Source organism: Osmia lignaria, unplaced genomic scaffold (genome assembly GCF_051020975.1).
Source record: "Osmia lignaria lignaria isolate PbOS001 unplaced genomic scaffold, iyOsmLign1 scaffold0046, whole genome shotgun sequence".
Taxonomy (NCBI): Eukaryota; Metazoa; Arthropoda; class Insecta; order Hymenoptera; family Megachilidae; genus Osmia; species Osmia lignaria.
Window position 1 is genome coordinate 172501 of NW_027478187.1, and position 15000 is coordinate 187500.

Sequence of the window (15000 nt, forward strand, 5' to 3'; positions counted from 1 at the left end):
AGATTGTATTGTGGTAGGAACTGTCACAAGGTTTCACTGGGTTTAAAGGAGAATGCTAATGTGGGTTTGACACAGCAATGTATATATTCTACAATCTTGGTCTATTACAGATGTTGTTGTCGCGAATATAGGTGTATAATGTGATATATTACCTATTTCCACTATGCTCGGTGTTCACGCACTGGCAATGCGGGGGTGTTGTGTGTGGTTGATTGTAATGCCAAATAGAAACACGACTCGCGGATTCTATAAGGTGAATGTTGCTCGAAGGGGACTTCAACCCGATCTCACTAATAGTAACCAACTCACTACCGTACACGTCGTGCTCGACACGAGATGAACTCTGGTACTGCCCCCGATCGTTGGTACGAACGGGTTTATATACTAATTAAGAAGGGTGGTCTGGTTACTATTCGAGTGATCAGGCTGGGTCCACCTGCCTCTGCGACAGTTTAGAGTGGTTGCATCTGCTATTTGATTACGGCGGACCCATTGCTTTCCCAAGTGTTTGGTTCTGCTATCGGTGGGCCTTCTGTTTATTATGAGAGTAAATGGTCGGTTTGCCCGAGAGTTTTCCTTTCCAGATGTTTAAGCTTATTTGAAAGGAGACACGTTTGATAAAAACGGTCTGTCTACGTGACACCTCCCCCCTTAGATGAAACATCGCGGTAATCGTGATGCTTTCAATTGGAAAGGAAAACACTCACTAGAATGTGTTGAAGTTTTGGTGTTGTAATGCAATATGTCGGGTGTTATGTGTGATGTGTGTGTACTTATCGCTACGTGTGATGGTTGGTGATGCTGCTAACTGCGGTATGAAGTCGAAGCGTACGTCTGGGTCCAGGCTGCCTCGATCGGATTTGTCTCTCAGTGTACCAGGTTGGTACTATTGCAGGCGGTGGTATGGGTTGGTTTGCTCTTTGGTATTCCATTTCCATGATGATGGCGGCAATACACTCCTCGCAGTGGTAGGCGGCCTGCAACTCCATCAGGGGCGCGCTGCAAATATCGCAGGCCCCAGGCGGATATGCCGTTGGTAGTGGATAGTGTACCTCCACCATGTCATAGATCCTTGCTGCTCCAAGGGCTGCTTCGAGAGCACACTGCATACAGACAATGCCAACGTCTAATCTGTAGCAAGTGCTGCGCATGCACAGGCGGGCCGTCAAGTTCATCAGCAGCTCGATGCGACTGGTGTCCCTCTCAGTTGGTTGTTCCCTGATGTAGCACATTTCGGTCCGCTCAGATAAGTGTTTTGGAAGAATGGTGTTGTGGTCTGCTTTTATACCCGGCCTGGAACCGCGTATCTCATGCCCAACCACGCCTCCGCCACGTTGAATGGTGGTTGTCCTGGTAGACGATCGAGGGCTACATCTGCCACGACCTCACCCTCGCCTCTGATGTTGGTTAGCAGACCCCTCCTTCCTTCCAACACCCTCTTGGCCTGTTCTATCTTCCAGGTCCTGCATACAGGGCGGATACCCCGTACCCGTACCTTGAAGGCCTGCCACGGTAGATTTTGAAAGCGTGGCGGCAAGGTCCGAAGTTGGTCGACCGGTGCCCTTACCACCTTGCCGTGGTCACGAAGAGCCACCTCGAACTGGCCGTCCACCAGGTGTTGAACTTCTCCTCGGACCCAAGTACCTTCTTTACTTCTGTACGCCACCAGACGTCCAGTGGTCAGTCTTCCCTGGTTTGGAAAGTGGAGGTGGCCGCGGTCGCTCATGTACCGATACAGGTCCCGGTACAGTCGCCTAGCTTCTTCCCGACCGTCGTCCACCTGCGCCCAGAATTCTACCGGATTGTCCACGTGGACAATTCCGATCCGAACAGAACTGCTCAAAACTATATTCTTGATGGTGTTCATTTTCTTGAGGATGTCTACTGATGAGACTATGGTGCCGAGAACTGCTTATATAGTCTGAAAACCCTTATCTTACCCCACTCTTATTTCGACTCTTAGAGGAGGGATGTGTAGGAGTGGCTACGGCCCCTTAGAATATTGTGGCACTTGGTCTAGGTGCTGAAGATTTTTCCCTTGGTAAATTTATATTATTTGAATTTGATTCTTCTGAGTTTTTAGGTATTTCTTCCAGTTGCAATTCAATTTCGTTCGGTTTGTCCAAAGGTTTTAGTTTATTAATGATTTTGTGTATATTACTTTTTATTATTGTCCCAATTATTAATAGTAGGATCAAAGATACTACTCCAAACGAGGAAAATGTTGATATTTTTATACGATTTGTGGAAATTTCTTGAAGTTCCAATTCTTTCGCCCGATGCTCCAATTCCTCTAGGTTTGGTGCTGTCGGAAGGTTCTTCCAATTTGTGATTACTTGATCTGTATTAGTGTAATTGGTTTCTAAAACTGATAGGTGATGTTCTGTTATTTTCGGAATGATTACTGATAAATTGTATGACGCGGATGGGTAATGAATAATATTTTCCATGGTTACTATTGTGTCCATTGCTTTTAATTGCATCGCATTTACTGTGGCTCTACATCCCGGTTCGAGGTTGAAAATTCCAGTATTGTAAATGTTTGCTATAGTTGGTTTTTCCCCTTTACAATATACCTGGGCCTTTTTATGGGTTGGCATAAAGAAAAACCAGGTAGCAGGAGCGCTTAACACTTGCCAGAATGGTTGAAGCTTGGTGGTTACCCTTACATCGCAGGTTTCCCAGTTTATGGCGGATGGGTTCAAAAGCAAGGTAGATTCGCAGGTTGCATGACCTTCTACCTGATATAATGGTAATGTTGATGGTCCTATTAACTGATTATTATGAACTCGGCAAACTCCAAGATATTCCTCGGTAGGTAAAAAGTATTGCTGCTCATCTGTAGTGACTGCAATGTATGAAATTTGTGGTTGTATGTACGTAACTACTTCTTTTTCTTTAATAACCTGCTTTGATGGACAAGGATAGATTTTATACAAATTGAACACCTTTTGTTCCAAAAGCGGTATGGTGAGTTCAAATAATACTCTGCCTTTTGCAAATACTACATTTAATTTCGTTAGTTTCTCGATTTGTTCAGTTAATAATTCTTCTGGAGATAATGGAAATTCATAAGTTAAAGATTGTTTGATCTTTAATGCTGACTTCAATAATTGCTGTGGTGAAAAAACGGCAGGATGCATTATTCCTTGTTTCGCTAATAATATTGCGTCTATTAATAATAGTAAATTAGTGCTGTAGTCGTCCAATCCTCTTTCTAATTCTAAAATGGTATCCCTTATAGCTGTTTCAAAACGGAGTTGGGCAATTTCGGACCTAGTTTCTTCTAAGAATCGCGAATGTTCTGATGCAGCTTTTATCAGCTCAGATGTAACCTGTGTTAAATTTACTAATCTTTCATGTATGGCTGAAAACTCCCCTTTCACAATGTGTATTTGCTTCGAGTTGAGTTCCGTTATTTCAAGTTGATTTTTATATAACTTATTCAATTCCTGGTTGTAAAAATCTGCGTCTTCTTGAGTTAAGGTTCCAAATAATGCTTTGTTGATTGTGCCAATAAATCCAAATGGTGCATTGCGTCGTAATGGTCGTCTTTTTGGAAAGGCATCGTTTCCTATTGCTGTTTGTATTAGATTCCTATACTGCATAGTGTTTTCTTCTCTTTTAAGTAATCGTGGTCCTACTTCCATGCTGAGGCAAGTTTCTAAACCGTGTTTTTTGCAAAGTTGGTTCATGGCCAGAATTATCTGTTCTACTGGTGGTGCATGTGCAAGGTATTTATCAACATCCAATGACGTGACCAATCGCCATTGCGATTGATATGTCCGTATGTCTGACAATTTATCGTAAAACAAACCCGTTGATTGCGCCAGTGGTAACACCTTTGAACCGCCTTTAATCGCTGTCTGACTCATAACCAGAGCCAGAGGTATCAGAAGTAGTTGTGCCGGAATCATGATTTCCCGTTATTTCCGTTTTTTCCGCTATTTCCGTTTTTTCCGCTGTGGATGGAAAATAAGCGTGTTTTAATTTATCTTGGTGTTTTGTTATCGTTTTGTCAGGTGTTCGCAATACAATGTTGTTCATATCTGTTACATTAATGATCTCATATGGCCCTACATAATGTGGATCAAATTTACTAATTCGTGGTTCTAGCAATGCATAAGCATAATCGCCTACATTGAATTCTACCGGTCGGGAATGTTTATCATAGTACTTCTTCGAACGGTGCTTGGAGGCAATCAAATTATCGGCTGCTATGTTGCGGATTTTTATAGTATGAGTTATTAATTCTGTTAAATAGTCGCCATATGATTTTAACCTTTCGCCAGTTGGAAACGAACTTGGTTCACGGGCTGGTTTTCCAAATATTAATTCATATGGAGAGAAATTTGTTGCTTCATGTACGGAAGTATTATAAGAAAACATGGCAAATGGTATTAATAGGTCCCAATCTTCATAATTATCCATGTAATGTTTAAGATATTCTGTTAGTACTATATGACTTCGTTCTAGTGATCCATTAGTTTGTGGTCTGTATCCAGAAGTTGTGATTTGTTTGATTTTGAATATTTCTGAAAGATTTTTCATTAAGCTTCCGATAAAACTAGTTCCCTTGTCTGTTAATATTGCTCGTGGTGTTCCATATATGGCAATAAAATGTCTCGCGAAAGCGTCTGCTATTGTGGCTGCTCTAATGTTTGGTATTGCTACTGCTATACAATATTTCGTTAAACAATCTTGCATTGTGAGAATGTATTTATTTCCGCTAGGCGTTAAAGGTAAAGGTCCTACGGTGTCTAAAGCAACTTTATCAAATGGTTCTATCGGGGTATCGGTAATTAACATTGGTTGACGAGTTTTTGCTCTAACTAATTTCTCTTCTTGACAGTTTGGACATTTCCTGATATAATTTCGTATTTCGTTGTGCATTTCTGGCCATTGATATTTCGCTCTGATGCGTTTATATGTTTTTGTGACTCCTTTATGTCCTCCTATCAAACTGTCGTGAGCTTCGCGAATTATTTGTAATCGATCTTCTTCTGATGGTGTAATCGTTGAACAATTGCATATGATGATTTTCTGTGTTGTACCGTTGAAAACGTCCTTTATTAATTTAGTTAATTCATTGGTTGGTAATTTATGAAAATCTCCGACTGCTGATATTCTAAATGATTTAATTGGATTTTGATCTAAATGCTGTTTCAGTGTTTGTAGTCCGTTTAGTATATCTTCACTTTTAATGGTGTCGTAAAAATTATCTGATATTATTATACTGTAAACTTTGTATGAGCCATTTGCTGATTCTATTACGTCTCCTTTCTGCGGTTTCTTTGACATGAGCTGTTGTAAATCTATTGCTTCTGTGTCCAGTAACAGTTTTCCAATGGGGGTTACCAATTTACAGTCCGCAGGTATGAAATGTGCGTAATGACCTTCCTCGGTGGTCAGGGTGTTTGGAGAGATAATAACCTCAAGTGTCTGTGAAAGTTGCACTTTTCTTCGCAGGTCATCTCCCTCCGTGGAAAGAGTGTCTGTGTCAAGAAGTGTGAACGGATAAGGGTCAACGGTACGGTCAAAGTTTTCCTGTGGTTGCTGGATTGCCGTTCCTATTGTTTCGTTAACAGGTTGTGGTTGTAAAATTCCCTCATTTGTTACAAGTGATAATGGTGTATGGTTAAGTAAATCCTGTTGCGGGTTTGCGATTATCGTGTTTTCCGTAATGGTATTTTCTGATGGTTCTTCGAATGAAATCAAGTTTACGTCTTCTTCTGTCGATGTGATTTTAGTAGAATTTGCTTGCGGATGAAAGTTTATTGTTTCCATGTGTTCATCTGGCATACTTATCTCGTGCGATAAGTTAGGTAAGACTCTCGGTCTATTTGCTATTGGAGAATGTTGAACCTTCCCACGAGCTGGTTCTTCATCAGAGCTAGTGTTTTCCTCTTGATATTTCGGTCTCCTTTCCCTGTCCCTTTGTAGTTGCCGCACACGAAATCCTATGGAATCCGTGTCGATTTCTGGTTTCTGTCCTATGTGCTTGTAATCGGGGTCTTGAGGATCTCGGGGTATAAGTGGTAAGCAAGATGGTACTGGGTTACGTGATAATGCGTCTGCGTTCTTGTTCGTCTTTCCTGCTTTATGGATAACCTGATATTCGTACTCTAAGAGTCTGAGTCTCCACTTCATAAGTCGTGATGTCGGATCCTTGACAGAGTGTAACCAGACTAACGGTCGGTGATCTGTGACGAGTGTGAATTTTGTTCCATAAAGATACGGTCTGAAATATTGTACTGCGTAAACCATTGCAAGACATTCCTTTTCTGTAGCAGAATAATTCCTTTCGGCTTTATTTAAGGTACGAGATGCGTAGGCAATTGGTAGATCGTTTCCTATTTCTCCTTGACTAAGTACAGCTCCAATTGCGTAATCTGATGCGTCAGTGGTAACAATGAATGGTCGATTAAAATCCGGATATTGTAAAATTGGTTGTGTACAGAGTTCGTCGCGTAAATTTTCAAAACTTTTTTGCTGGTCTTCGGTCCACTTAAAACGAATTCCTTTACCTAATAATTGAACTAATGGTTTTGATTTAATAGAATAATCTTTTATGAAACGGCGATAATATCCTGTCAGTCCCAAGAACTGCTGGACATTTTTCTGTGTTTTAGGAATGGGAAATTCTTTTACAGCTTGTAATTTACGAGGATCTGGCTTAACACCATTTTCTGTTAAAATGTGTCCTAAATAAGTAACCTCCTTACGTAAGAATTCGCATTTATCAATCTGCAGTGTAAGTCCAAATTCTCTGAGCCGATTGAGTAATTTTTTTACTTTTATTTCATGTTCTCGTAGTGATGAAGAGAAAACAACCATATCGTCTATGAATACATGAGCGTTCTCTAGACCAGATATAACTTGATTCATTAAGCGTTGAAATGTCGGTGGTGCATTTTTTAAACCAAATGGCATGCGTACAAATTCAAAATGCCCATCCGGTGTTGTGAATGCTGTTTTCGGACAATCCTTAGGATCCATTTGAACTTGATGAAATCCATTTGCTATATCAAAAATTGTGAAATATTTTGCTCCTCCCAATTTATCTAGAATTTCGGTGATATTCGGCAAAGGAAATTTATCACTCAAAGTCTTTTCGTTTAAGGCTCGGAAATCGATTACCATACGCCAACGCTTATTGCCCTTAGCGTCTGGTTTCTTTGGTACAATCCATAACGGAGAATTATATGGTGAACTAGATGGCTGTATGACTCCTTGTAATAACAGAGCCTTTACTTGACGTTGTATTTCGTCTTGGTGTACTGGTGGATATCGGTATTGTCTTGTATTAATCGGTACGTCATCTGTTGTATGAATTGAATGGTAAAAATTCGGTACTTCTCCTAGTTTGTCTCCAGGCAAGTAAAATCTGTCTGAAAATTCGTCGACGATGTTGAATACATGTTTACGTTCTTCTGCATTGAGATGATCGGTTCTTAAAAGATTTCTAATTCGTGTTGCTCTATTTTCTGGTGTGTTTTCGGTCATATATGAAGAAATTGGGTCGTCGTCCGACGAGTCGTAAATATCGTAAGGATGAATGTATTGAGGTTCAATTTCGATGTCTACATCGTCTTCTCCGGTATTCGTTGCTAACGCGTAACAAATGCCGTCACGATTATATACTGCTGCTTCGCCAATGTATATATTTTCTGATGTTTTGAGTCGCGGTAAGTATCCCTCTTTAATATTTGGATTAGCTATGTGAATTGCAATTTGTTTTGTTGTTCGAGCTTCGATACGGTGTTTAGTCGATTTCGGATTTTTCTGCTGAGCTAAATCTCGGTAATTTGAAAAACGAAGTGGTCGAATAGGTTTATCTTTCAATACTAGTGTTCCATGATAATATGAAATTTCTGCTTCTTCTTGTAATAAAAATGGGCTGCCTATAATTCCATCGGCTTCTATTGCAAGGTTCTCTACTACGTAAAATAATGCAGGCTTACCGTGAATGTGAAGAATTGTGGTTCCTATGCTATAAATAGGTGATTTTGTAAGTCCTGTGATTTCAATAACTTCTTTAGTGATACGTTTGGCTTGATCTCCGAGAACATCGCGCACTATTAAGTTAACTGCCGCGCCACCGTCAATTAAAAATTCAGCTGTTTCTAATTCTAATTCCGGAACTTTGATTTTTATTCTTGGTGCTGGGGTTTCCTTGATGAGGATTCTCCCGTGAATCTGACTATCTTTTGGCGAGGTCTTTGCAGATCGCTCACCGCCTCGCCTTTCCGTTGAGCGTTTTCTGAGTTTAAAGACTTGTTTGATTCGACTGAAGAATTTCGAGAGTATGATCGCTGTCTGAAATTTTGCGAATTCCTCCTACAACGTTTTTCATCGTGTCCTTGGGTATCACATCGCCAACAATATAGCTGCGAAGTATCATCCTTTTCACTGCGTTTTAAAACTGTAAACCGTTTTTCATCTTGATCTGTGCGTGGTGAATTTGAACGATAAGAAGGTGAATTCGATTGATTCCTGGATCGCACAGTCCATGCTGATGTACGTGGTCGTCCTTCTCTCTCGTCTTCAGAGTTAGATGGTCTCCTCTGTCGATCTCTATATCGATCGTGTCGTGTTGGAGATTGAGGGTATGAAATTTCATTTCGACGTTCGTTGCTGTGGTGATCCCTGTTGTTCCAGCCTCCTGGTGATGTGTTTCGTGCCAAATCACGACGACTTCTTAATTTCCTGTCTACCTCTAGCACAGCGTCAAAAGCTTCCTCTAAGTTTTTAATGTCTCTATTTTGTGCTGATACCTTAAAAGAGATGCGGTCTGGTAATCCATCTAGGAAATTTTCTAAAATATCCATTTCCATTTGTTTAATATTTTCCTCTGAATGTCTAGGATATTTCTCTTTAATCGCTCCTCTTGTACAATAAACAAGATGGCTTGTTCTATCGATGTAGTTTCTCAAACTTTCGTATTCCCTAATTTGAAGCCTGGCAATTTCTGTTTGAAATTGCGATAAGCTCTTTCCTGGTCCAAATCTTCTCTTCAAATGCTTGATCAACGCGGATACCGAAGTGAATTGATGTTCTAAAGTACTTCTTCGCGCCGGACCGGTGAGTTTAGTTAAAATAATTGTAAGGTATTCCCTTTCTGTTCCCTCAGGAATCAAGGTCAATCCATCTTCTACCAGTTGTGCAAAACGTGATAAAGGTGGATTCTCACCATCAAATGTTGGTATTGTTAACGCAACATTTTGTATGCAGGATCTTTGTGTCAAAAGTGTCATAGAATTTGCGATCGAAACTGTTAAGTTCATAAGATCGGCTGAAGAAATATTGGCTTGTTCATTCGCCATGTTGAATGAATTTGTTGGTTAAAGAATGTGACTAGGAAAACTAGTATACAATCGTTGTTCAACAAAGTAATAGCCGTGTGTCAAATTCCACGAAAGTAATTATGCCAGTGAAAATGATCTATGTGACTATATCCCACCGCTGTCACCAGTTCTGTTACGTGGCCGACGGCTTGGCAGCGCGCGTGGCTATCAGAGGCTTTCTGATTGGCGGCCGCGTAACTTATTTTATTATCAATACAACCCGAGCGGTAAGATTGTATTGTGGTAGGAACTGTCACAAGGTTTCACTGGGTTTAAAGGAGAATGCTAATGTGGGTTTGACACAGCAATGTATATATTCTACAATCTTGGTCTATTACAGATGTTGTTGTCGCGAATATAGGTGTATAATGTGATATATTACCTATTTCCACTATGCTCGGTGTTCACGCACTGGCAATGCGGGGGTGTTGTGTGTGGTTGATTGTAATGCCAAATAGAAACACGACTCGCGGATTCTATAAGGTGAATGTTGCTCGAAGGGGACTTCAACCCGATCTCACTAATAGTAACCAACTCACTACCGTACACGTCGTGCTCGACACGAGATGAACTCTGGTACTGCCCCCGATCGTTGGTACGAACGGGTTTATATACTAATTAAGAAGGGTGGTCTGGTTACTATTCGAGTGATCAGGCTGGGTCCACCTGCCTCTGCGACAGTTTAGAGTGGTTGCATCTGCTATTTGATTACGGCGGACCCATTGCTTTCCCAAGTGTTTGGTTCTGCTATCGGTGGGCCTTCTGTTTATTATGAGAGTAAATGGTCGGTTTGCCCGAGAGTTTTCCTTTCCAGATGTTTAAGCTTATTTGAAAGGAGACACGTTTGATAAAAACGGTCTGTCTACGTGACACCTCTTAGAACCGATTAGTCGAAAATTTTAACAATCATATTTTTGCATTCTGTACCGTGGATCGATCGTTAAACGCTATTGAACTAACGTCCGTGATGGTATAAATGCAGATTTTCGCTCCGTTTAGCCAAAATAACGAACTTTAGGTGCGCTCCGAAATATTTCAAAGTCCCAGCGGCGTATTGCTTCGCCTCTTAGAACCGATTAGTCGAAAATTTTAACAATCATATTTTTGCATTCTGTACCGTGGATCCATCGTTAAACGCTATTAAACTAACGTCCGTGATGGTATAAATGCAGATTTTCGCTCCGTTTAGCCAAAATAACGAACTTTAGGTGCGCTCCGAAATATTTCAAAGTCCCAGCGGCGTATTGCTTCGCCTCTTAGAACCGATTAGTCGAAAATTTTAACAATCATATTTTTGCATTCTGTACCGTGGATCCATCGTTAAACGCTATTAAACTAACGTCCGTGATGGTATAAATGCAGATTTTCGCTCCGTTTAGCCAAAATAACGAACTTTAGGTGCGCTCCGAAATATTTCAAAGTCCCAGCGGCGTATTGCTTCGCCTCTTAGAACCGATTAGTCGAAAATTTTAACAATCATATTTTTGCATTCTGTACCGTGGATCCATCGTTAAACGCTATTAAACTAACGTCCGTGATGGTATAAATGCAGATTTTCGCTCCGTTTAGCCAAAATAACGAACTTTAGGTGCGCTCCGAAATATTTCAAAGTCCCAGCGGCGTATTGCTTCGCCTCTTAGAACCGATTAGTCGAAAATTTTAACAATCATATTTTTGCATTCTGTACCGTGGATCGATCGTTAAACGCTATTGAACTAACGTCCGTGATGGTATAAATGCAGATTTTCGCTCCGTTTAGCCAAAATAACGAACTTTAGGTGCGCTCCGAAATATTTCAAAGTCCCAGCGACGTATTGCTTCGCCTCTTAGAACCGATTAGTCGAAAATTTTAACAATCATATTTTTGCATTCTGTACCGTGGATCCATCGTTAAACGCTATTAAACTAACGTCCGTGATGGTATAAATGCAGATTTTCGCTCCGTTTAGCCAAAATAACGAACTTTAGGTGCGCTCCGAAATATTTCAAAGTCCCAGCGGCGTATTGCTTCGCCTCTTAGAACCGATTAGTCGAAAATTTTAACAATCATATTTTTGCATTCTGTACCGTGGATCGATCGTTAAACGCTATTGAACTAACGTCCGTGATGGTATAAATGCAGATTTTCGCTCCGTTTAGCCAAAATAACGAACTTTAGGTGCGCTCCGAAATATTTCAAAGTCCCAGCGACGTATTGCTTCGCCTCTTAGAACCGATTAGTCGAAAATTTTAACAATCATATTTTTGCATTCTGTACCGTGGATCCATCGTTAAACGCTATTAAACTAACGTCCGTGATGGTATAAATGCAGATTTTCGCTCCGTTTAGCCAAAATAACGAACTTTAGGTGCGCTCCGAAATATTTCAAAGTCCCAGCGGCGTATTGCTTCGCCTCTTAGAACCGATTAGTCGAAAATTTTAACAATCATATTTTTGCATTCTGTACCGTGGATCCATCGTTAAACGCTATTAAACTAACGTCCGTGATGGTATAAATGCAGATTTTCGCTCCGTTTAGCCAAAATAACGAACTTTAGGTGCGCTCCGAAATATTTCAAAGTCCCAGCGGCGTATTGCTTCGCCTCTTAGAACCGATTAGTCGAAAATTTTAACAATCATATTTTTGCATTCTGTACCGTGGATCCATCGTTAAACGCTATTAAACTAACGTCCGTGATGGTATAAATGCAGATTTTCGCTCCGTTTAGCCAAAATAACGAACTTTAGGTGCGCTCCGAAATATTTCAAAGTCCCAGCGGCGTATTGCTTCGCCTCTTAGAACCGATTAGTCGAAAATTTTAACAATCATATTTTTGCATTCTGTACCGTGGATCCATCGTTAAACGCTATTAAACTAACGTCCGTGATGGTATAAATGCAGATTTTCGCTCCGTTTAGCCAAAATAACGAACTTTAGGTGCGCTCCGAAATATTTCAAAGTCCCAGCGGCGTATTGCTTCGCCTCTTAGAACCGATTAGTCGAAAATTTTAACAATCATATTTTTGCATTCTGTACCGTGGATCCATCGTTAAACGCTATTGAACTAACGTCCGTGATGGTATAAATGCAGATTTTCGCTCCGTTTAGCCAAAATAACGAACTTTAGGTGCGCTCCGAAATATTTCAAAGTCCCAGCGGCGTATTGCTTCGCCTCTTAGAACCGATTAGTCGAAAATTTTAACAATCATATTTTTGCATTCTGTACCGTGGATCCATCGTTAAACGCTATTAAACTAACGTCCGTGATGGTATAAATGCAGATTTTCGCTCCGTTTAGCCAAAATAACGAACTTTAGGTGCGCTCCGAAATATTTCAAAGTCCCAGCGGCGTATTGCTTCGCCTCTTAGAACCGATTAGTCGAAAATTTTAACAATCATATTTTTGCATTCTGTACCGTGGATCCATCGTTAAACGCTATTAAACTAACGTCCGTGATGGTATAAATGCAGATTTTCGCTCCGTTTAGCCAAAATAACGAACTTTAGGTGCGCTCCGAAATATTTCAAAGTCCCAGCGGCGTATTGCTTCGCCTCTTAGAACCGATTAGTCGAAAATTTTAACAATCATATTTTTGCATTCTGTACCGTGGATCCATCGTTAAACGCTATTGAACTAACGTCCGTGATGGTATAAATGCAGATTTTCGCTCCGTTTAGCCAAAATAACGAACTTTAGGTGCGCTCCGAAATATTTCAAAGTCCCAGCGGCGTATTGCTTCGCCTCTTAGAACCGATTAGTCGAAAATTTTAACAATCATATTTTTGCATTCTGTACCGTGGATCGATCGTTAAACGCTATTGAACTAACGTCCGTGATGGTATAAATGCAGATTTTCGCTCCGTTTAGCCAAAATAACGAACTTTAGGTGCGCTCCGAAATATTTCAAAGTCCCAGCGGCGTATTGCTTCGCCTCTTAGAACCGATTAGTCGAAAATTTTAACAATCATATTTTTGCATTCTGTACCGTGGATCCATCGTTAAACGCTATTAAACTAACGTCCGTGATGGTATAAATGCAGATTTTCGCTCCGTTTAGCCAAAATAACGAACTTTAGGTGCGCTCCGAAATATTTCAAAGTCCCAGCGGCGTATTGCTTCGCCTCTTAGAACCGATTAGTCGAAAATTTTAACAATCATATTTTTGCATTCTGTACCGTGGATCGATCGTTAAACGCTATTGAACTAACGTCCGTGATGGTATAAATGCAGATTTTCGCTCCGTTTAGCCAAAATAACGAACTTTAGGTGCGCTCCGAAATATTTCAAAGTCCCAGCGGCGTATTGCTTCGCCTCTTAGAACCGATTAGTCGAAAATTTTAACAATCATATTTTTGCATTCTGTACCGTGGATCCATCGTTAAACGCTATTAAACTAACGTCCGTGATGGTATAAATGCAGATTTTCGCTCCGTTTAGCCAAAATAACGAACTTTAGGTGCGCTCCGAAATATTTCAAAGTCCCAGCGGCGTATTGCTTCGCCTCTTAGAACCGATTAGTCGAAAATTTTAACAATCATATTTTTGCATTCTGTACCGTGGATCCATCGTTAAACGCTATTAAACTAACGTCCGTGATGGTATAAATGCAGATTTTCGCTCCGTTTAGCCAAAATAACGAACTTTAGGTGCGCTCCGAAATATTTCAAAGTCCCAGCGGCGTATTGCTTCGCCTCTTAGAACCGATTAGTCGAAAATTTTAACAATCATATTTTTGCATTCTGTACCGTGGATCCATCGTTAAACGCTATTGAACTAACGTCCGTGATGGTATAAATGCAGATTTTCGCTCCGTTTAGCCAAAATAACGAACTTTAGGTGCGCTCCGAAATATTTCAAAGTCCCAGCGGCGTATTGCTTCGCCTCTTAGAACCGATTAGTCGAAAATTTTAACAATCATATTTTTGCATTCTGTACCGTGGATCCATCGTTAAACGCTATTAAACTAACGTCCGTGATGGTATAAATGCAGATTTTCGCTCCGTTTAGCCAAAATAACGAACTTTAGGTGCGCTCCGAAATATTTCAAAGTCCCAGCCGCGTATTGCTTTGCCCCGAAATTTTTCAAAGTTCCAGCGGCGTGTTGCTTTCAAAGTGCCTCCCTCTAAATACCGATCGGCAGGCCGCTAGGTCGGCGACGCACGGGCTTACGCCCAGGCGTATACGGGGGCAAATCGCCGTGAGAGCGTGCGATTTTGACTTTCGCAATAAGATAGTCTCCTTTATGAAAAGGAGCGTACACGTCTCCCAAAAAAAAAAACAGTTTCATGACGATCAATGTAGTTCTTGATCGAAATGTATCATAGGACGAAGATTTTATCGAAAAGTACGAACTTTGGCGACGCATCGAAATTTTTCAAAGTTCCAACGGCGTGTTGCTTTCAAAGTGCCTCCCTCTAAATACCGATCGGCAGGCCGCTAGGTCGGCGACGCACGGGCTTACGCCCAGGCGTATACGGGGGCAAATCGCCGTGAGAGCGTGCGATTTTGACTTTCGCAATAAGATAGTCTCCTTTATGAAAAGGAGCGTACACGTCTCCCAAAAAAAAAAACAGTTTCATGACGATCAATGTAGTTCTTGATCGAAATGTATCATAGGACGAAGATTTTATCGAAAAGTACGAACTTTGGCGACGCATCGAAATTTTTCAAA